Source organism: Octopus sinensis, linkage group LG18 (assembly GCF_006345805.1).
Source record: "Octopus sinensis linkage group LG18, ASM634580v1, whole genome shotgun sequence".
Classification (NCBI taxonomy): Eukaryota; Metazoa; Mollusca; class Cephalopoda; order Octopoda; family Octopodidae; genus Octopus; species Octopus sinensis.
Window position 1 is genome coordinate 30,842,474 of NC_043014.1, and position 22,500 is coordinate 30,864,973.

The 22,500-nt window shown below is 37.1% G+C and overlaps 1 protein-coding gene and 1 long non-coding RNA gene across 4 annotated transcripts in view; one reads left to right on the forward strand and one right to left on the reverse strand.

Annotated features, from left to right (window-relative positions):
* The window catches only part of LOC115221702 (DNA-directed RNA polymerases I, II, and III subunit RPABC3), a 373,348-nt gene that overhangs the window by 16,527 nt on the left and 334,321 nt on the right, over positions 1 to 22,500 (forward strand). The window lies entirely within an intron of this gene.
* The window catches only part of LOC118766961, a 16,773-nt gene continuing 10,751 nt past the window's right edge, over positions 16,479 to 22,500 (reverse strand). The window contains exon 3 of the long non-coding RNA XR_005002880.1: positions 16,479 to 16,505. This is a non-coding gene — a long non-coding RNA (uncharacterized LOC118766961). The remainder of the gene's footprint in view (positions 16,506 to 22,500) is intronic.

Below are 22,500 nucleotides of genomic sequence, written 5' to 3' on the forward strand. Positions count from 1 at the left end.
TAAAACATACCACTGCAAGCGGGAGTGACTGTTTAAAGATCTGAGAAATTGTAATTCCACAATTGTAATTGTGGTAGAATTTCATTTTTCCTTTTCGGAAGACCAATGTTTTGTTTTAATATTCCTGGCCCAGGGTGTTCAAACTTGGTCTAAACTTTTTGATGAAATAAAGTTCTTTATTTTGGCGTTGGGTGAAGGTTACGCTGTCACTGAATTTGCAAAGTGGGTAAGTTGTAAATTTCGGATTTTCATTTGTAGCACATCTATCTATGTGTCCGCTGACCGGTATTTTCCGGTATTCAGGGTTTCTAATTTGGGATTTATGCACCGCCATCCTTTTACGTAAGCTATTTTTTGTATGGCCTATATACTGCCTATTGCAGCCTGCGCATGTTAAGACGTAAATTACGTTTTCTGATGCACAGGTGAAGTTTGTTCTAATGGTGAACTGATGGCCTTGTTCTAGTATAAATTCTGAACCTTCTACCAAGATGACACAGATTCCGCAGTTGGGCCTTCCACATTTTCTAACTGCTGGTTTTGTGGTTGATGTTGAGTGCAGTTTAGCTTGGGTTAAAATCCTTTTCAAGGATTTTGGTTGCCGTTTACTTTTAATGATGGTGTGTGTTTCGAGGATCTGGTTCACCTTTGGGTCTCCCTTTAGTAGTGCTGTGCTTTGTAGTATGGTGCTGAAGGCCTCATTGTTAAGTGGATTGTGTGTAGAGATGTAGGGAAGGGTTTTTAATTTTTCTTTCTTTTTTGGTTTTGTTTGTCTCAGGTCTTCTATACTTAATTTAAGTGCCCGTTGGATTGCACTGTCTATTAGGGGCTGTGGATAATTTCTATTTATGAGTGTAGTTCTAAGTTCCTGGAGACGTGTGTGTCGGGTGTTTGTGTCTGATATTATGGTGCAAATCCTTCTAGCTAAACAAAAAGGGACATTTATTCTAGTGTGTCTTGGGTGGCATGAATCAAAGCGTAGGTACTGTTTGGAGTCTGTCGGTTTATAATAGATATCTGTCTCTATTTTGTTGCCGGCTTTCTTAATGAGGATGTCTAAAAATGGTAATTCCTCTTCGTTATGATCCATCGTGAATTGTATATTATCAATTATTCCATTTAATAGTATTTTAAATTCCTCAAGTTTCTCTATACTTTTATCCCAGAGGATAAAGCAGTCGTCGAGGTATCTTTTCCAGTTGTTCTGGATATATATGTATATATATATATACACACCTATATGTATATATATATATACACACCTATATGTATATATATATACACACACCTATATGTATATATATATATATATACACACCTATATGTATATATATATATACACACCTATATGTATATATATATACACACACCTATATGTATATATATATACAGAGACCTATGGTTATACATATATAGATATATATGTATACAAATACATGTATGTATATATATATGTACATATATGCATACATTTACATATATGTATACATATGCACATATATATACATTTATATATATGCATATACGTATATATGTGCATATATATATATGCATATATATATATACATATATATCTGTATATATACATATATGCATGTGTATACATATGCACACACATTATATATATATATATATATATACATATATACACACACACACACACACACATATATACACACACACATATATACACATACATATATATATATATATACATATATCTCTTTTACTTGTTTCACTTGTTTGACTGTGGCCATGCTGGAGCACCACCTTTAGTCCACGAAATCGACCCCAGGACTTATTCTTTGTAAGCCTAGTATTTATTCTATTGGTCTCTTTATGCCGAACCACTAAGTTACGGTGATGTAAACACACCAGCATCGGTTGTCAAGCGATGTTGGGGGGGACAAACACAGACCCCCCCCACACATATATACATACATATACATATCTACGACGGACTTCTTTTCAGTTTTCGTCTACCATATCCACTCACAAGGCTTTGGTCGGCCCGAGGCTATAGAATACACTTGCCCAAAGTGCCATGCAGTGGGACTGAACCCGGAACCATGTGGTTGGTAAGCAAGCTACTTACCACACAGCCATTCCTGCATCTGTTTATTGATTTATGGTGAAGATGAATTCCATGTCAATAATGAGCTTACAAAACTACACCAATTCACCAAATATGAATTCAGTTAGAACAAAAATTTAAGAAATGGAAAAAGTTCAGCCAAACAGAAAAGATCCTATTTTTAGAGGCGCAGGCGTGGTTGTGTGGTAAGTAGCTTGCTTACCAACTACATGGTTCTGGGTTCTCATCCCACAGCATGACACCTTGGGGAAGTGTTTTCTACTATAGCCTCAGGCTGACCAATGCATTGAGTGGATTTGGGAGACAGAAACTGAAAGAAGCCTGTCGTGTATATATGTGTGTGTGTGTGTGTGTGTGTTTGTGTATGTTTGTCCCCCCACTATTGCTTGACAACCGATGTTGGTATATTTATGTCCCCATCACTTAGCAGTTCAGCAAAATAGTCCAATAGAATAAGTACTAGGCTTACAAACAATAAGTCCTGGGGTCGATTTGTTCGACTAAAGGTTGTGCTCCATCATGGGTACAGTGAAATGACTGAAACAAATGAAAGAATAAAAGAATTTGCTTCTATGTGTGTGTATATAAAATATAATATATAAAATATATAATCATCATCATTTGCCTATCCACTTTTCCATGTTTATGTGAGCAGATGGAGTCTATTGAGGCAGATTTTTTCTCTGTCTGGATGCTCATACTGCCAGCAACCCTCACCTGTTTACAAGAAAGGCAGTATTACGTTGAAAAGAAAGTCCTGTCACATTTTTGAAATGCTTACTTGGAGGGTATGCTTTTCAAAAGTAAGCATTTATGTTTACATTCTAATTTGTTTCCTTTCTTTGCAGTTTACTTTATACCAGAGTGGTTAAATTAGTGAGAATGAGTTTAAATCTGACTCATATTAGACACTGCATGCTGTATTAATTCAAAAGAGGCTCTTCAACAGTAGAAGTAGCAAGAAATATTAGTTATGACTATAGAAATGGAGCTGTAAGTGTTTGGATATGCCAGTGATGGTTTGACATGGCTCAGTAAAATATTTCTCTCCTAGATGCCCTTCAACCTGAGGATTAACTTCTGAAAATTGTAGTTGAAAATCCAAAGCAGACTTCATAGGAATTAGCAATAGAGTTCAATTCACACTCTGATCATTAAACACCTTCAGGAACTGGGAAAATGTCTAAAATTTGCCAGTGGGTTCCTAATTGTCCAACTGCTTCTCAGCTTAATCAAAGAATTGCATTCTGCTTTTCATTGAAGAGTGGACTTGCTACTGAACCTTTCCTGGGTAGAATCATTGATGTAAAATAGCTTCTCTACACTAATGTCCAAGAAAAATAACAGCGGTTAGAACTTAAAATATAGAAATTTTGCTTCATCCTTCTAAATTTTCTCACATTGCTCCATCTGATTATACATCATTTACATTTGACGGAGGTGTCTTGAGGAAATTTCGAACCAGGTTCGAAATTTCCCCCAGGGCACTTGATGAAGGCTGGAGGGTATATCAGCCGAAACGTTGTGTTAACAACAAACAAGATGAGGACAAATATCCGTCAAATGTAAATAATGTACATACGTCCTCATCTCTTAAATATAGAACTGTATTATCTAATCGGTATGGAGCAGACATTTCTATAGTCATAACTAATATTTCTTGCTACTTCTACTGTTGAAGAGCCTCTTTTGAATTAATACAGAATGCAGTGTCTAATATGAGTCAGATTTAAACTCATTCTCACAAATTTAACCACTCTGGTATAAAGTAAACTGCAAAGAAAGAAAACAAATTAGAATGTAAACATAAATGCTTACTTTTGAAAAGCATACCCTCCAAGTAAGCATTTCAAAAATATGAAAGGAGAATCCATCCTCAAATCAGGAGTGCACTCCAAAAAAGCTACTCAAGTGTCTCAAGAAAAGAAATATAGAAATTTTGCTTCATCCTTCTAACTTTTCTCACATTGCTCCATCTGATTATACTCTTCCTAATCCTTGTAGCATTATTTAGAGAGAAAATAGTTTATTACTTATGAAGATGTTAAAAACAATATTGAATGTTTCTTTGGTTTGAAACCTGTAGAATTTTTATGCCTGAGTGATCTACAATTTGCCATATCAATGGTGTTGTGTTATCAAGGGACAACATTATCTCAGTTAAATATGTCAATTAAGATCAAGAAGTATTTCTTTCTTTCTCATCTTGAAATGCAACAGGACTTTCTTCCCAACCTATTATTTCTCTGTGACCAGTCAGGCCTTTGCAGAATATTCGAAATGAATGACAGTGGCACTTATTTACAACTACTATGTGATACCAAAGCAAAGGAACACAAACATACGCACACACTCATATAGTGTCATCGATACATTTATAATGGGCTTCTTTCAGTTTCCATCTAACAAATTCCTTACAAGGCTTTGGTTGGCCAGGGACTATAATGGAAGACAGTTGCCCAAGGTGCTGTGCAGTGAGATTTGGTAAAAGGTAATTAAAAAAACCCCCATGTGTGTGCATTGGCCAAAACTTCAAAGTCACTGTCAACAACATTGTTGTATTTGAATAATAAATTTCTACTCTATGAAAGTATAGAGTAACCCATCAGATTAATGCAAAATTGTATTTGTTATACATTATTTATATTTGACAGAGGTGTCTTGGGGAAATTTCGAACCAGGTTCGAAATTTCTCCAAAGACACCTGATGAAGGCTGGAGGGTATATCAGTTGAGGACAAATATCCGTCAAATGTAAATAATGTACATACGTCCTCATCTCTTAAGTATAGAACTGTATTATCTAATTGGTATGGAGCCGACATTAAACTTCAATGAATACATATTGAGAAACTCCATCAAAAACTAGCTCATCTTTCAAACTATCTAACTTTCCTATGTAGATGTAGAGACTAAAAACCAGGTTCGAAATTTCCCCAAGACACCTGATGAAGGCTGGAGGGTATATCAGCCGAAACGTTAACAACAAACAAGATGAGGACAAATATCCGTCAAATGTAAATAATGTACATAATTCTTCATCTCTTAAATATAAAATTGTTTTTGTTATAACTGAATGTAAAAACAAACATGGAAATATTAATACATACATGCATGCATGTGTTTGTGACCACTTGTCTTGTAGCTTCTTTGTTGTAAATGAATGCCATTTACTTCCAATATTCTGCCCCCACCCAAAAAAAAAATGGCCATGCGGAGATATTACTTTGCTCAGAAATAGGTATGGTTTGGTAACAGAAAGAGCATCTGGCCATATCTGCCCCAGTAAACACTGTCTGACCCATGGAACCATGGAAATGTGGATTTTAAAATGGTAACGGTGGCATACACATATGCATTTGGACGCATATACACATATCTACTTATTATCATGAGTATGTATACACACATAGACATATACATGTGTGTGCATAAATGTATGAATACATGTATATGTATATGCTTGCATATATTTGTATATGTGTGCGAGTGTATACATATATATATTTGTGTATATCGATATGTCTATGTGCATAATGTGTGTGTATGTCTGTGTGTGTGTGTGTATATATATATATATATATCTGTATGTGTGTGTCTGTATTGGTGTATATCTATCTGTATGTCTATGTGCATAATGTGTGTGTATATATATATATATATATATATGCATGTGTTAGTGTGTACATTTATGTGCATATATGTGTATATATATGTCTACGCGTATATATGTTTCTATGCACGTGTATATATGTATGTGTATAAATGTGATTATATATATGTGTACGTGTACATGTGCGTATATACATTTATATATACGTATGTAATGTGCCCGCACGCGCGCGCGCGCATATAAAATATATTTGCGATCGTACATTTATTAGAAAATACGTAATCTTCAACTAAACTGAAAAAATATATTTATTAGTGTAAGCGTGAAAAGTGAAAATGTTATTTGAATGACTTAGAAATGTGATGTAAAATCGAATTAGTTCTCGGTCTTGTGACAACGCTAAATATATGTTTGTGTGTGTGTATATATCGGCGTCTGTGCGCTTGTGTGCGCTCATACTCTCTGTTCATTAATGACAGTTTAGCTAATCAACAATATTATTGATAGCATTTCTATACGTACGCCCCCAAAATATAGAGCTATTTTCGTTACACACACACACACACACACATTTTTCAATACATTGTACGTTGCCTTACTAACGATTGTTTGTGTAACATGAAACCTTAATTTCTATTGAATTGTTGTATAGTTACTTTTGTATTTGCATAACGAGCCTTCTATATATATATATATATATATATATATAGTTTCAATATTATTCTCCTATGCATACTCTCTTTCCTTGAGTATGCCTACACACACATACAGAGACAGTCGACCACAGCCGCATGGTTGAAACGAATAAAAGAATATATATATATATATGCTTGTGTACACTCATGTTGGTGTGTATATGCATGACAATATATTATAATATATATATATATATTATATATATATATATATATATATGTTTACATATACCGTAATTAATTGATTCGTTGGGCATAAGTTTGCGTTAGTACTTGTCCATATCGATGTATAGATGCGCGCGCGTGGTTGTCTTTAGAGAGGGTGTCCTGCCGTAGATACCATAGAAAGACAGACGATTCGGTGGCCCGAACTGCTAGCCAGCTCCTATCAAACTGTCTTACCCATGCCAGCATGGAGAACGGACGTTTAATGATGATGATTTCTCTCCCCACCTCTCTCTCTTTCTTTCATATATATATATATATATATATATCTGTGAATATGTATGTCAGTGTGTGTGTGTGTGTGTGTGTATATATATGTGTGTGTGTGTGTATGTATACAGGGGCTGAACAAAATAATGGAAACACCTTAAAATTTCAAACAAATTTATTTTAATATGGAGCAGGACCGCATTTATTAGTAATTACAGCTTGAATTCTACAAGGTATAAACTCGTACAAAGTTTGAATTGTTTCCAAAGGAATTTTTGCCCATTCTTCAGCTAAGACAGTCTCCAGTTCTTGTAGTGATGATGGTAGAGGATATGGAGTCCGTACTTGTTTTTCTAAATTGCACCATAAATGTTCAATAATATTGAGATCTGGGGACTGTGGTGGCCAGATAAGATGTTCCTCGTGCCATTCTGTAACAACTTTAGCTGTGTGAATTGGTGCATTATCATCCTGAAATATTGCGTTTCCCTCCGGAACAGTTCCGCAACCATAGGATGGATTTGATCAGATAAAATGCTTAAATAATCTTGACTATTAATTCTGCCATGAAGGGAAACCATTGGGCTGGCGGATTTCCGAGATATAGCCCCACAGATCTTCACAGACCCTCCTCAATGTTTAACAGTTAAGAGTAGGCAGTCTTAATGCTTCTTTTGGCTGTCCCCACACGTATACTTGGCCGGGGGTCGGAAATAAGGTAAAGGATGACTCGTCCGATAAAATAACATTCTTCCACTGCTCTAGGCTCGAATTCTATAGGCTTTTACTCCACTCTCAACGCTTTGCAACGTTTGTTTTTGAAAGTAGTGGTTTTCTGATTGCAACCCTCCTATGAAATCCGGCTTTGTGCAGCTCCCGGCGAACAGTTTTTGTGGAAACTGGGTTCTCGTGGTAGTCATTAAGCTCTGTAGTAATTTTGGGAGCTGTACTTTTGTGATCCTTTCTAACAATTCGCGTAAGAGTCCGACGGTCCCTATCTGAAAGTTTTGGTTTTCTTCCGGAGTTTTGTTTCGACGAGGGGCTTTTTCCCTCTTCCTCAAAGGCTGTCATTACTTTCGAGACTGTACGTCTTGATACTCGAAACATTTCGGCTGCTTTCGTTACGCTAGCACCTGCCATACGAGCACTAACAATTTGACGGTTCTATAGATATTTCAAAATTATGATGCTATGATGCTAGTTGTTTTCATTATTTTGTCTAACCTATGTATGTATGTATGTATGTATGTATGTATGTATGTATGTATGTATATATATATATATATATATATATATATATATATATATAATCAAAATTGCAGAAATGGCGTACTCCGAATGAATGAAAAATGGGAGAGAGAAATCTAAGAATTAGGTACTCCAAAACAATCGGAAGGAATGTGAATCATTATAATTTGTCCATGACCCTGCTTCTTCAGTTCTCCTTCCTTATTTTTTCTTTATTTGAATTTTCCTTTCTCCGACGGAGAGCTATGCTCGAAACGTTAGCAACAACTCTCTCCCTTCACCGAGCGTCCAATTAATATATTACTTGTTCACGTCCTTACGTTCGTTTTTTTTCTTTTTCTCTCTGTTAAAAAAAAAAATTTTTTCATTTTCGTTGTTTATTTGAATTGACTAAGGTCTATCTATATATATATATTGTAATTAATTGATGTGCTGGAAATTACCTAACCCTCCTGCCAGTAGAATTCTTTGGACATTAAGTTTGCGTTAGTGCTTGTCCTTAAAGACGTAGGTGTGTGTGTGTGTGTGTGTGAGAGAGAGAGAAAAAGAGAGAGAGATGTTTCGCCGGTCTTAATGTGTGATGACAAATCCTTGACGAACCGTTGACTCCGTCACCTGCCTTCGATCTTCGCTTTCAGTGAAATATATTTCATTTCTTTAATACTCTTGAGAAAGGCAAGGCATGAATGTCACTATCTCCTGCTACCGCTCTGCTATGAATCAAAGACGTATAATTTCGTATTGATTCTCTCTCACCCATTTAACATTAATGTCTGTATGTAAATGACATCAACATTGTTTTTTAAACCGATTAATCGTGGCAGCTGTCTGTCTTTCTCTCACAAACAGTAACCGGTAGTTTTTCATCATTTTTCCCCAATCAAAAGTAGACAGGCTTTAAATTTTACATTTTCGATGTAAGTTTGCTGCTCACAATTTGGATCGCCTTTGTGTGTATATGTATGTGTGTGAGCTAGACTAACTTGACTTCCGACTTTCACTTTTAGTCTTCTATATAATATAATTTCATTCACGTCTAGAATGTTTTATTGAAATATAAATCGATTTCCAGTTCTTGGACAGTTCTTTAATTTATTTAATTTATGAGTCTGAAAGGATAAAAGGCAAAATTGATCTCGGCCGGATTTGAACTCAAAAGGTAAACGACTGTAACTATATATCTCAGTGGATTCCCCCCCCCCACCCTTGGTTCTAACGATTCTGTCAATCTATCGCCGTTTTTGACCAGAATTTTACTCCACCGGTGTTCTTTCTGCTCTGACACTAAACTAGTCTAATTCTGTCCAAGCACTGGTTCTGAATAAAAGTAATAAAGAAAGTATATGAAATAAATGACATGAGGTTTTCTTCGACTATTGCTCAGTGGAAGTGTAGATATTTATTCACAGGTTTCAGTTTTTGCTCTTCGGTAATGTTTGGGTCGTGTTGTCTGGGATATATATCTGATTATATCGCTAGCAGTGACTTGTCTGCTATTTTGTTTTTCAGCCTTCACAGGTTGATAGAATAACTTGGAACATAAAAAAACGTGACTCAGTATCACAATGATACTTCCATGCAAGTAATCCTTCATCGAACACATCTTTGATCGAACGCGTTCCAGTATTTTATTTTATTTTTTCAGACATCTTTAACCAATTTACCTGTATTATAAAGACTGGAATGGAATTTGATTTGGGGGAAGATTTACCTGTTAATTCTGGGAGGTCGACAGAACACGAAGAGTCTCGCTGCACACAAGCTTTATAGTGTCAGTTTTAAGTTTTTGTTACGAAACTAGTTTTGCCCGACTGTTGAATGCAGTTTGTGGACGTTACTTGACTTCTTCCTTTTCCTCTCGAACGTCAAGGTTAGTTGTAGTTCTCAGTAAACCATCCCGTTTTGTTAGGATTATCTGAAACTACATTATCTAATGCCTGTCTCGTTCTCATTTGTTTTTCATTTATTTTTAAGAGGATATCTGTTATCTTTTACTTTTTCAATCATTGGACTGCGTCCATGCTTGGGCACCTCCTTGAAATTTTTTTAGTCGAATAAATCGACTCCAGTACTTATTTTTAAAGCCTGATACTTATTTTATCCGTCTGTTTTGCCGAAGCGTTAAGTTACAGGAATGTAAACAAACCAACACCGGTTGTCAAGCGGCTGTGGGGGACGAACACCAACACGCATACACATATGTAACGGGGTTCTTTCAGTTTCCACCTACATCCTCTCACAAGGCTTTGGTCGGTCCGGGACTATGATCGAAGACACATACTCAAGGTGCCACACAGATTGAATTCGTAACCATGTGGTTGGAGAGAAAACTTTTTCCCTCACATCCACGCCTGCGCCTAAAAAGTCAGCAGTCTGACAAGATTCGAACTCACACGGATGAATCCCAGTGGATTAACTATCCATCGCTCTAACTACTTGGTCACTTTGAGAGAGATTAGCGTCTACTAATTCTTGCAAATCGCCCGACCGTCGTACGGAGACTCTCCAGTTGGCTTATGTTCATTTATTAAGTTCCAAATCAACCCTGATTGAGCCAAACAGTGGTTGGTGCTAGTTGACGGCATGTTTGTAAGTTTTTTAACATCTGGTAAAACAAGGCCTTTCATGTTACATCCCACTTTTATTGATATATCTATTCGCCTCATATGCGATCATTCTTGTCAGTCAGTTAGGAGAGAGAGAGAGAGAGGTGGGGAGCAGCTTGCCGGACATTTAAGATGCCTTTTTCTTTCATCCATAATACAAACATATTGTTATAAACAACAGGTTAACTCTGATCGAGCATAGAAAGGCATCGCGGCCTTCGCTAGTTTTTCTTGTTTTCCAGACATTCAGGACTATCCTTCAGTAGATGCTATTTCTAACATTACTACCAAAATGTTCCGTCGTCTTATTGTTTCATTTCCTTTGTTGGGATGGTAGCAATATAACCAAGAGAAAGCTTGTGCTCGGGACATTAAAAAAGTTGAACTGAGATTGTCCAAGAGGTTCAGGTATTGGATAACTAGCTCTGTGTGTCCGTGTCCATCCGTGTCTGGCAAACGTTCAGCCTGAACGATTACTGCATTGTGCACGGTATGTTATATAAGCCTGTACGATCATCGCACTATCCGAACATGAAACCTGAAGTAGCTCACGCAAAACTTCTGTATTCGTTAAGCCATTAAATGATATAAGTATATAAATGTATATATATATATGCCACAGAACCCGGGAAACCGACCTTATGAGTATATGGTTTGAGAAGGGTCTTTGGTTCTTTGGTATACATATACAGACGTTATAAGAATTTAGAAACAGGAGAACATGAAATAATTCTTTTTTTTTTGGTGGGGGGGATTGTGAATTTGAAGTAGATAATAAAGCTATAAATAACATGTAAATATTGGGTTGAAAAACCCTTTTGCATAGAAAAAGTAGAAGGCTGCCTGTGGGACTCGAGCTCACATCTCATCTGGAAACTGGTTTTGTTTGTTTTCTTCCTCTATCCCCCCCCCCCCCCAAAAAAATTTAGCAATTCGGCAAGTTAAATAGTGATCGATAAAATTTCCAGACTGAAATATGCACTGCGGTCAATATGATGAATTATAAACCCTTGATTGCGTTTTTCTAACTTGGCCGCGGTCCAACAGTTGAAACCAGTAAAAGAGTAACAGCATAGGTTTACTCGATCCGAACTGAGACGGAGCTAAAATAGTCACGAGTGTACATCCATGCTTTGCACACATTATCAAGATTTGTTGTAGGTAAAGAAGAAAATCATGTTGGACTGAAGGTTTATTGCTATGTTGTCTTGTTATTGGTCCCAAGTCAGCATTCTCTGACAGCAGATTTATGACCAAAAGCATTCCAGTCATGACCATCCTGTCTTTGTTCTTTTTCTTTTCAAGTTACCCTCCCTTCCGGATGATTTTTATCTAAATGTGTTTTTCTTTTTTAAAAAAAAAAGACTAATGATGTCTGAGGGAAATTTGGCTGCTATTTCTGGCATGTTCAAGCGACCGTGTAGAATCTCGTGTTGGCTCATCATCACCTCAGCTGTCATATTACTGCGTAGACTACGGATACTGCGGTAAACCGCATGCTAAAGTGAGCACCATAAAAAAAGAAAAGAACGAATACAATGGACAATTTTGTACTAAGTATAGAAAAGTCGGGACGGTCATCGTTGGTTCGTCTTTGAGTGATAGCTCCGCACATTTTAAATAACGATACTTCAACGAAATAAGTAAACACAAGTGATGGAATTATGTAAATAACGGGAAGTTGATAACTGCATTCTATTGGAGCGTGATGTGATTAGATTTTTTTTTATGATCTAAAACTAAATGTTGATAGTACAGTAAAAGACTTGTTATCAGAGCCTGGTCTTGGTAGAAATTTTACAAGTCCTTATTAAGTATTTCGGACATGAATTGCTAGATAACATGCGTTTTCTTTCTTCCATCGTAGTGTAAGTGCCTAGACAATATCGAAGAATTGATACAATCGGTGTAATTTCTCTATAAAGCCTAGTCAGCGTATTTATAATGTTATACACACACACGCACGCATGCATGCACGAAACTGAGGACCAACACTCGTTGTTTATATGTAAAAGGCTTCTTTCTTCTTCGCGATTGGCTTCTTTCAGTTTCCGTCGGCTATGGTCGACCTGGGGCTATATAGAAAACACTTATTCAAGGTGACACATAGTGGAACTGAACCCGTGACCACAAAGTTGGGAGGTAAGCTTCTCAGTCACACATCTACAATCAAAAGGGTTATATTTGTAATTAGGATAATCGCCTTGAAGGGTTTTTAATCGAACGAATCGACCCAGTGCTTATGTTTTTAAAGCTCGGTACTTATTCTATCAATCTCTAATGCCGAACTGCTAGTTTAAGTGGACGTAAACAAACAACACCGGTGGTGGTAGGGGACAAACACAAACATATACACACACATCACGGGTTTCTTTCAATTCATAAGCCTTTGGGCGGCCCGAGGCTGTAAAGTAGAAAACACTTGCCCAAGGTGCCATACGCATGAAAAAAATTGCCTTAAGAGAAAAGTACAAATAAAATTGATTGAAAATGATTCTTTTGACAGAAATCAATATTGGATCATAAATTAAGAAAAACATTCTATTAAAGAAATATTTGTACGAAATAAACCACTTTTATTCCATTGGATTTTGGCACAAACTTGGTAGGCACATATCTTCAGTGGTAATGGACTGAACTGAACCGTTACTAATCTGTACATCATCTGAAAGCACACGGATGGTGATTCGACGATTTTCCCTAACAGCTGCACGCACATCTGCGATGGTTTTCTCAGTTCTGTTGGTTGCGGGTCTCCCAGAACGTTCGTCACGGTCGACATCTTTTCGGCTCATACACTCCTCTCCATACACTTTCTGCAATTTGGCGTAGGCCTCTGCGCAGATATCGCCAAGCTTTTGGCAAGATTTGATGCAGATTTATGGTCAATGATCCGATCACACGCTACACACCTTCCTTCCAATCACTGCTATACACAGCGGAAGTGAACTAGAACGTTAAAATTTAGTGCGCATGCACAGCAGAGTTCACAGTTAGTGTGTGTCAAGCGACTTCATTCTGCGAGCTTTAGCTTCGTTTCTATGACAACAGCCGGATACTTATTGATCAGACCACGTATGTGTGTATGTTTGTATGTGTATATATGTATGTGTGTATATATATGTGTATATATATATATCCGTATATATATAGATATACGTATATATGTATATGTATATATATACGTTTATATATATGTGTATATGTATATATGTGTGTGTATGTATATATGTGTATAAACATATATATGTGTGTGTGTAAATATGTATATTTCTCTGCTTATTTCTGTATTCCTTTCTGTTGAAGAGCGTAGGCTCGAAACGTAAAAGACTTTCTCACTTTCCAAGCGTTAAACTAATACATCTGTTTGTTGTTGACACACCCGTCTTCGTCTTTTTTTTTTTAATAAATTCCAACCATATATATGTGTGTGTGCATAAATTTATATAAAATATGCATATACATAAATACACACACAGGTGAGTGAGTGAGTGTACTCATGTACACATTAAAAAGCAAACAGATGGTCAAAGCTTTTGTACAGGGCATCGTGTTTTGAAGGTAGTCCAGATGACCTACAGCAATATAGCAACAAACTTACCGTTTTATGGGCTCGGCATTACTCTTCTTTGTTACGTTTGCCAGTTACGCCGAGTTTAGTTCCATTCATGTCTGTCAAAGCTACGATTCAATATCTTTGTTGAAAGAAGGGAGGATATAGTTATGCTGTCCTACTGCATCTTCTGTAAAATGTCTCTATAGCCATCGACTGAAACCTCAGGACGTTTCCTTCCCAGAGGGTGTTGAACAATGAAAGCCAGTAATAATGGAGAGAAACTGCAGTCAATAATTCACAGTTTAAAGTTAAGTTAATGTGATGTTACGAAACTCGTACTGGAGAATGTAGGATATTGAGTACTGCTGCTCAAGGTGTTAAGATCTCCCATCTGACTTACGGCAAACCGATTCATTAGTCACATCCTTTGTTTCGAGTTACGTCTTTTTCGATTTTACGAGGTTTTTTTTTTTAATGAAGTTAATGGTAAAAATAACGCCAACTTCAGTCGATGTATTTGTCTGTCTTGGCGAACATTTTAAAATCATAAAAATAAATAAATAAAAGACACTGAAATAGAAAATCAAAATCAAATGCATGTGAAAATGTGTGCAAATCATTTATTGAAACAGATATAAGTTTATTTATAGATTTGAAAGGTTTTCCGTGCTACGTCGCTTTTCGAGTTACGTCACATGTTTTGAAACCTATTACCAACGTAAGTTGAAGTAGGTCGGTATTCCACATTTGAACTCAAGTTATTTTGCCGTCACTAATTTATTTGGATTCTATTGGTTCACATTTACATTATTCTACTGCAGTGGTTCTCAGATGGTGCGCAGTGGCACATAATTGTGCCGCAAAATGTAGCTAGATGACACATCGAAAGTAATAAACAATTATGTTTGAAAAGTGTAAAAATAATATGCAAGATGAAATTCTAAATATAAAGTCTTACTGTAATAAGAAATATGTAAAGGTAAATCATCGTAAGCAAACAAAAATTCAATAAGCGATCTGTGTGTGTTTTATGTGTTGCTGCTGCTGCTGCTGTTGTTGTTGTTGTTGTTGTTGTTGTTGTTCTTCTTCTTCTTCTTCTTCTTCTTCTTCTTCTTCTTCTTCTTCTTCTTCTTCTTCTTCTTCTTCTTCTTCTTCTTCTTCTTCTTCTTCTTCTTCTCTTCTTCTTCTTCTTCTTCTTCTTCTTCTTCTTCTTCTTCTTCTTCTCTTCTTCTTCTTCTTCTTCTTCTTCTTCTTCTTCTTCTCTCTTCTTCTTCTTCTTCTTCTTCTTCTTCTTCTCTCTTCTTCTTCTCTCTTCTTCTTCTTCTTCTTCTTCTTCTTCTTCTTCTTCTTCTTCTTCTTCTTCTTCTTCTTCTTCTTCTTCTCTTCTTCTCTTCTTCTTCTTCTTCTTCTTCTTCTTCTTCTTCTTCTTCTTCTTCTTCTTCTTCTTCTTCTTCTTCTTGTCGTCGTCGTCTGTACGTGTTGGCAGAATCAAAAGCACTCCGGATAAAATACTTCGCGGCTTTTTTTTCCGACTCTTTACGTTCGGAGCAAAAATTCCGTCGAAGTCGACTTCACCTTTCATTCTTTCGAAGTTGATAAAATAAATACCAACTAAGCAAGTGGGATTGAAGTTATCGACTAGCTCCTTCCCCACAAATTTCAGACCTTGTGCCTATAGTAGAAGGGATTATTATTGATTCATCATTTGAATAATAATTGTCCGTAGATTTGAAAATAAGATAAAAATTATGTTTTGACTTTAGACACAAAGTGTACTAATATATAATTCTTTGCTTGAAATTGCGCGGCGAGTTAAAAAAGAAAATGTTCGGGGCCCATGATCTACAACTTTTAATTTAGATTAAAAAGTTTGAAAGGTTCTAGAAATAGCAGCCAAATTTCCTTTAAATTCACTACATACACATAAAATGTTATGAAATATACTACATATGAAATATTTAACGTATTTATATTTTACACGTACCGTGTAGATAGATAGATAGATACATACAGACACTGCATTATATGAGATATCTTGTGGATTAATGCAGATAATGTAATAATATTAATATGTAATAAACATCTATTAAAAGAAAGAAATTATGCGTTTCATGAAAGTAGCTATTGGCTTGAAAGCCAGAGTAAATGTGCGTAACGTCAATTTTTCACAATTACTAATTCATGGCTTTACTTGTTTGGAATCTCTCTCTCTTTCTCTCTCTCACACACACACACACACACACACACACACACACACACTTATTTACATACGAATTATCTAGATAGCTTTAATTGGTTATGCGATCTGCATATAGCTGCCAAATCTCCCTCAAATCACACTGTCGTCTTTGGAAACAGAAACAAAGCATTGGATAATGTAATTGTTGAGAATCTGGGGTTTAAAAATGATGTGATGGTCGTTGTTGGAACGGTTTAGATCAGAAGCTTACTTGTTTAGGACTGTCGAGTGCTAAGACAGCTTATACGCACACATTGAATGTCTGACTTTATGATTTTTACTAAATGTTTATTAATGTCGATAAACTTTCATTTCAACTTTAACTACGACTTGACATCCTTTGCAATAATAAGCAAACTTGCAAACATATGAGCCATCACCAAAATATTGAAATAGCAACGAAATCTCTTTTTATCATCTTAGAAATAGAAATATATTGAACAACAAAATATAGTGCTTGATACACTGACTAGAGAAAAAGAAAAAGACAAAAAAAAAGATGAAGCTGGGATGATAACGATTGGAACACTTTGGGTTCTGCAAATTGTCCCGGCTTGAAGAATTCATCTTGTGATTCTTTACTGTGGTAGCCTACTCACATGTCCGTAGCATCAGAGTTGTGTCCTCTCGATGTGGACACTAGGTGGGTGGAGGGACTCGTTGCCAGTAAAGTGGCACAAACTCTTCAGCCAACTGCTGTTTGATTACTTGCCTGTTGGCATGTTTAATTAAATTCGTAAAGCAATTGTGCGCGCGCGGAGGAAGTTTTATCGCGCCGGAGGTTTGCGAATTTTTCGAGTTAGTGACGATTTAGGCCAGATGAAATAACTGATTTGAAACCAAGCTGCGGCCTTGTAACAGTTAGAGACCAATGGCGAAAGCGATTTGGCCAATATGGAGTGTACAGCTTTTACGTCAACGGTACCCCCCCCACCACCACCACTACCATCACATTTTAATAGAAACAAACGGGTGAAATCCAGTGAGCCAACTGTTAGCTGCCGGATACGAACCACAGATCTTCATTTCTTTGTACAGTAAGGGTGTCTACCGGGGCACGGTCATCTGAGAAAGATACATACAATGTTTCTACACACACAATTTCGTAGCACCACCACCATCTTCAGATGTTTTCAGTCATTAACTTGAATCGGACATCTTCATATCTCTTACATTGAATATTTAAGAAAAACAACAACGAACCTTTTTGTGGTCACTCAATTTACTAGAAATAGCCACCAAATCTGCATCAAATCATGTCTTATTGTCTTAAAACGCAAACTTATTTGATAATTGATCTTCGGATAGATTGTCTGAAAATAAGACAGGTTGGTCTTGGCTAGAACGCTTTCTTCACAGATTTATTTGATTAGGATCGATTTGCAGTTAAACAAGAATTTTATGAGCTAATTATGGGAAATTCCGCTGTAATTTAATCTTCAAGAAATAATAAGCGACACGTCTTTCATGCCATAACCTAGTTGACTTGAGGTTGATACATGAGAAGTCACAACTGGAATGTATTTGATCCTAGGTCGTCTGCGATAAGGCTTTACCTGGGACTAAACAACAACAGCAAAATGTTTTATTTCTACCATCGTCGCTTTACCGAAGACTGTCTTTGGGATTCACTTGTGTTGCATCCTGCAGATATTTTAATTTATGACTGAATATGAAGACTACATTGCAAGTGAGAGGTATCAATCGTTTCGCTTGAACAACCAACTTTCTCTCTCACTCTCTCTCTCTCGCGCGCACGCACACACACACACACACACACACACACACACACACACAATTCAGTTAGTTTTACATGGTGCGCGGCTAGAACCAGCGGCAGTGGCAACCAGTTGACGTAGTGGTAGGGTCCCGCGATTTTACGGTGTGCACTTTTCTGTCTTGGCTCCTTCGAAGTGATCCGATTCCGGAGGAGAGAAAGAAGGGAGAAAACGACTGGTATTTTAATTATCAGCCTTGAAGGGATAAAAGGCAAAGTCAACCTTGTTGGATTTGAACTCAATTCAGAGACCCCGAACGTTCTCACAAGGCACTGTATCCTATGCTCTACCGACTTGGCCAGTTCGCTTCTTAAAAGACGGTGCAGTCACGACCAGAAAGAATGTCTTTTCTTTTTAAATTCGGTCACTGCTGACCTGGTATTGTCTAAAAATATCAGCCAAATCGCCCTCAAGTCACATTCTACCGACTTGAGTGGGAGCGGTGAGGTGAGGGTAAAAAAGGTAACATCTACCCAGTAGACACACTATCGTTTAAATAAAGATTGTATGATCACGGCTTGCCCTCGTACACTTTTGACTATATATTTCTTTACTGCCCACAAGGGGCTAAACACAGAGGGGACAAACAAGGACAGACAAACAGATTAAGTCGATTACATCGACCCAGTGCGAAACTGGTACTTTATTTATCGACCCCGAAAGGATGAAAGGCAAAGTCGACCTCGGCGGAATTTGAACTCGACTATAGTTTTAGCTCAACCTGGGATGAAACAAAAATAACGGCAATTGCGAAAATAAACAATAACCGCAACATCGACTATAACGACGGTTACCCGTCTGACTGAAGCATATTCGTTCGAAGAGTGACTGACGTAACTCTAACGCAACCGGCTGACGAAGTGTGCAGTATTTGCAGCCACACACACACATACTGCAGTTAGTTTTATATGGTGCGGCGGCTGTTCTTCTTCGGCACCCGACAAAACCGGCGGCAGCAGCAACCTGTGGAAAAATCACACGACGCAATAATCGCTTTTCCTTCTTCTTTCTTTATCTCCTCTCCTATTTCTAACTTTTTTTCTTTTCCTCCTCCTCTCTCTCTCTCCGTCTTTCTCTTCCTTCCAACCGTCTCACTACTCATTCTTTACTTCTTCATACACATATATGTGTGTGTATGTATGTATGTATGTATATATTTTTTGCGTATAAATGAAACTAGTCACTCGCGTATTTTAACGTTTTACTCTGCTTAGCTACTATTTACACACAACCACACAAAGGTGTGCGGTTTTAATTGTGTATTATGAACTGCGAATGGGAACCAAAATATATGTATATATATATATTAGTCTTTGCGATATTTTTTTTTCAAATCCTACCAGTGTCAGATCTTCCAATTCATCTTGCTGGGATCTATAAAATAAAGTACCAGTCAAATATCGAACTGGGTTTGTTTCTGACTATGCACCTTTCCAAAATACGTGACATTGTACCTGTTCTAAGCTCTAATCTCACTGTGGCTGACTTTGTCCTTCATTCTTTCTAGGTGGAAAAATAAATAAATAAATAAATAAATAAAATGACGTATCCCAGTCAAGTACTGGACGTGGGGGTCGATATAATCGTCTATTCTCGTCCTAAAAAATATACAGCCCGAGTTAGACATTACCACGATTCGTTCCTATTTCTTTATTGCCCACAAGGGGCTAAACATAGAGGGGACAAACAAGGACAGACAAAGGGATTAAGTCGATTACATCGACCCCAGTGCCTAACTGGTACTTGATTTATCGACCCCGAAAGGATGAAAGGCAAAGTCGACCTCGGCGGAATGTTCTAAGTACAAAACATCACCCTTCGTAACATTAAACTATCACACGCAGATCTAACCAAATTTCCGCTAACGTACAACTGTTTAATGATAGTCACTCTTCCAGATTCTTTAATCGTCGGTGTGGTTTCATTATCTTTTCTTATTGGTTTCAAACGACACTACAGACACTTTACCGGCGACTACTTTGTTCTCTTTCTCCTCTGCCTAATAAAAATTGTGTGTGTGTGTGAAAGAGAGAGAGAGAGAAGTTAACACCAGTAATATAACGAGATCGACACCTTTCATCTGCCATATCTTTGCGTTTCTGTTTGTTTATCTATTTTTTTCTTACCCTAGCAACTTGAAACTAGGGATCATTTTATGCATAGAAAATTTGCTTTATGAAGAGATCTGAAGATAAACTTCGTACATTTTTTTTTTGTTGTAAATCGGTTAGCAAGTTTATAAATGTCGACCGTTCATAATGTGGTGTTCTTGTTTTATGGTTTAGTTATGGGAGGAAAAGTAGTGCTCATAGTCTTATTTTCGTCAGTAGGTTTCAGCCGTCCTGTGTGGTATTCAAAAATTGGCTGCCACCTTCCTTAAAACGTAACATACCTTAGACTACCGCAAACACATGTATAGAAAGTGGCCGTCCTGTGCTGTCCGCACATCCCACTCTACGTCATTGCCTTTTGCAGGGTCTCCGAAGCCAGTAAGTTACCTTCAGACGGAAGGAAACTACCCAAATGCTTCCAGCAGACGGACAGACTCTACGGAAAGCAGTCGAAACGTTAATCGGAGCGACGTTTTAAGTCTCTCAAGTTTCTTCTAAGGGTCACTTCTTGTTTATATCTAAACAGAACGTCATTTTCGCAAATGTAAGCGCAAGCGAATCTATAGTCAAGACATAGGTGGAACGTCCATTTTCTAGAATACCCCTTCCCCTATATTTTTCAAGTTTTTCATCCATTCGTCGATTTAGAGATATTCCAAATGAACATCAAACATATCGACTGTCTTGGAATACCTGCAAATGTCAGCAAGGACAATTTTTGTTTTGTTGAGGTTGATAGCCGTTTGAAATGATTACAGTAAAATACTGGTACTTTAGTTTCTAATCAATTATCGAAGAAACTGAACGTTAAAAATCAACCACAGTATTACCTTTTATTCCTTCTAAACTCCATTAATGTACATTAAAAAAAAGAAAATTCGCGGCCTTGGTGGTAAAGCGTCGGACAAGATGCTTCAACACTATATAGAATTGTGCCTTAAGTTTCTGAGTTCAAATCTCGCATAGGTTAATAAAGTAACAACCGATAACACATGGCGATTCCAATACTCAGAAAAATTGGTCTGTACGTTTGTGTCGCATATCTTAGAAATAGAAGCAAATCTCTCTGCGTTTCAAGGAAAACAATTTAAGTTGATTTCTAACATTGGGACAGGACCAGAAATGTTTTAAGGTGTGGGCAAACTCGATTATATCTGACCTGGGCCTAAACAGCGGCCACAAAACTAATAAACTAATCCAAACTCTACAGCACACACACACTCTGAAGTGCCATACTGTTTAGACGCTTCCCACATATTACGTAATATGCTAATATAGTGAAATCATACGAAACCACACATAGAGGAACAATCATACATATATAATAAACACACAGACGTGCATAAGAAACAAAGCATGAGTTTAGGTTGGTATGAATATAATCAAGGTGTGTATCTGGCGTTAATGCGGCGAAAATACCATTAACTTCTAAGGAGGAAAGGAAGGAAAATGTTTTACAGATACTTTAGGGCTATTGTCCTTGTGTCCTAATTAATGATAGAACATAGAAGTCTCTCCCCGTCCCTCGTGTGACACACACACGCGAGTATACTTGTGTAGTATGTTTGTATACAGGTGCCCGCGTGCGTACTGTATATGTGTGTGTATATATATGGATGCACACACACACATGTAGCAATAAATGTTTTGAGTGTAAACCTGAAAATAGAATATACGTATATATTTAAATATAAGATACATGGGTATGAGTTGATAGAAGTGATCGAAATCTAGAGTAGCAAATAGATACGAGAAATAAAAGATGAGCAGTTCAAAACTATATCAATATATGTGTGTATAAGAACTTTACTTTCCGACCACTTGGTTCCGGGTTCAGTTCCATTACGTTGCACCATATATATTTGTGCGTCTGAGTTTGTCCCCCACCATCGCTTGACAACTGATGTTAGTGTGTTTACGTCCCCGTAACTTTGCGGTTCGGCCCAAGACACCGATAAAATAAGTATTAGACTTACAAAGAATAAGTCCTGGAATCGATTTGTTGGACTAAAGGCGGTGCTCCATCATGGCCGCCGTCAAATGACTGAAAGAAGTACGTGAGTGTGTCATTGTCTGTTCCTCACCAACGCCGGACAACCGATGTTGGTGTGTTTACGCCCCTGTA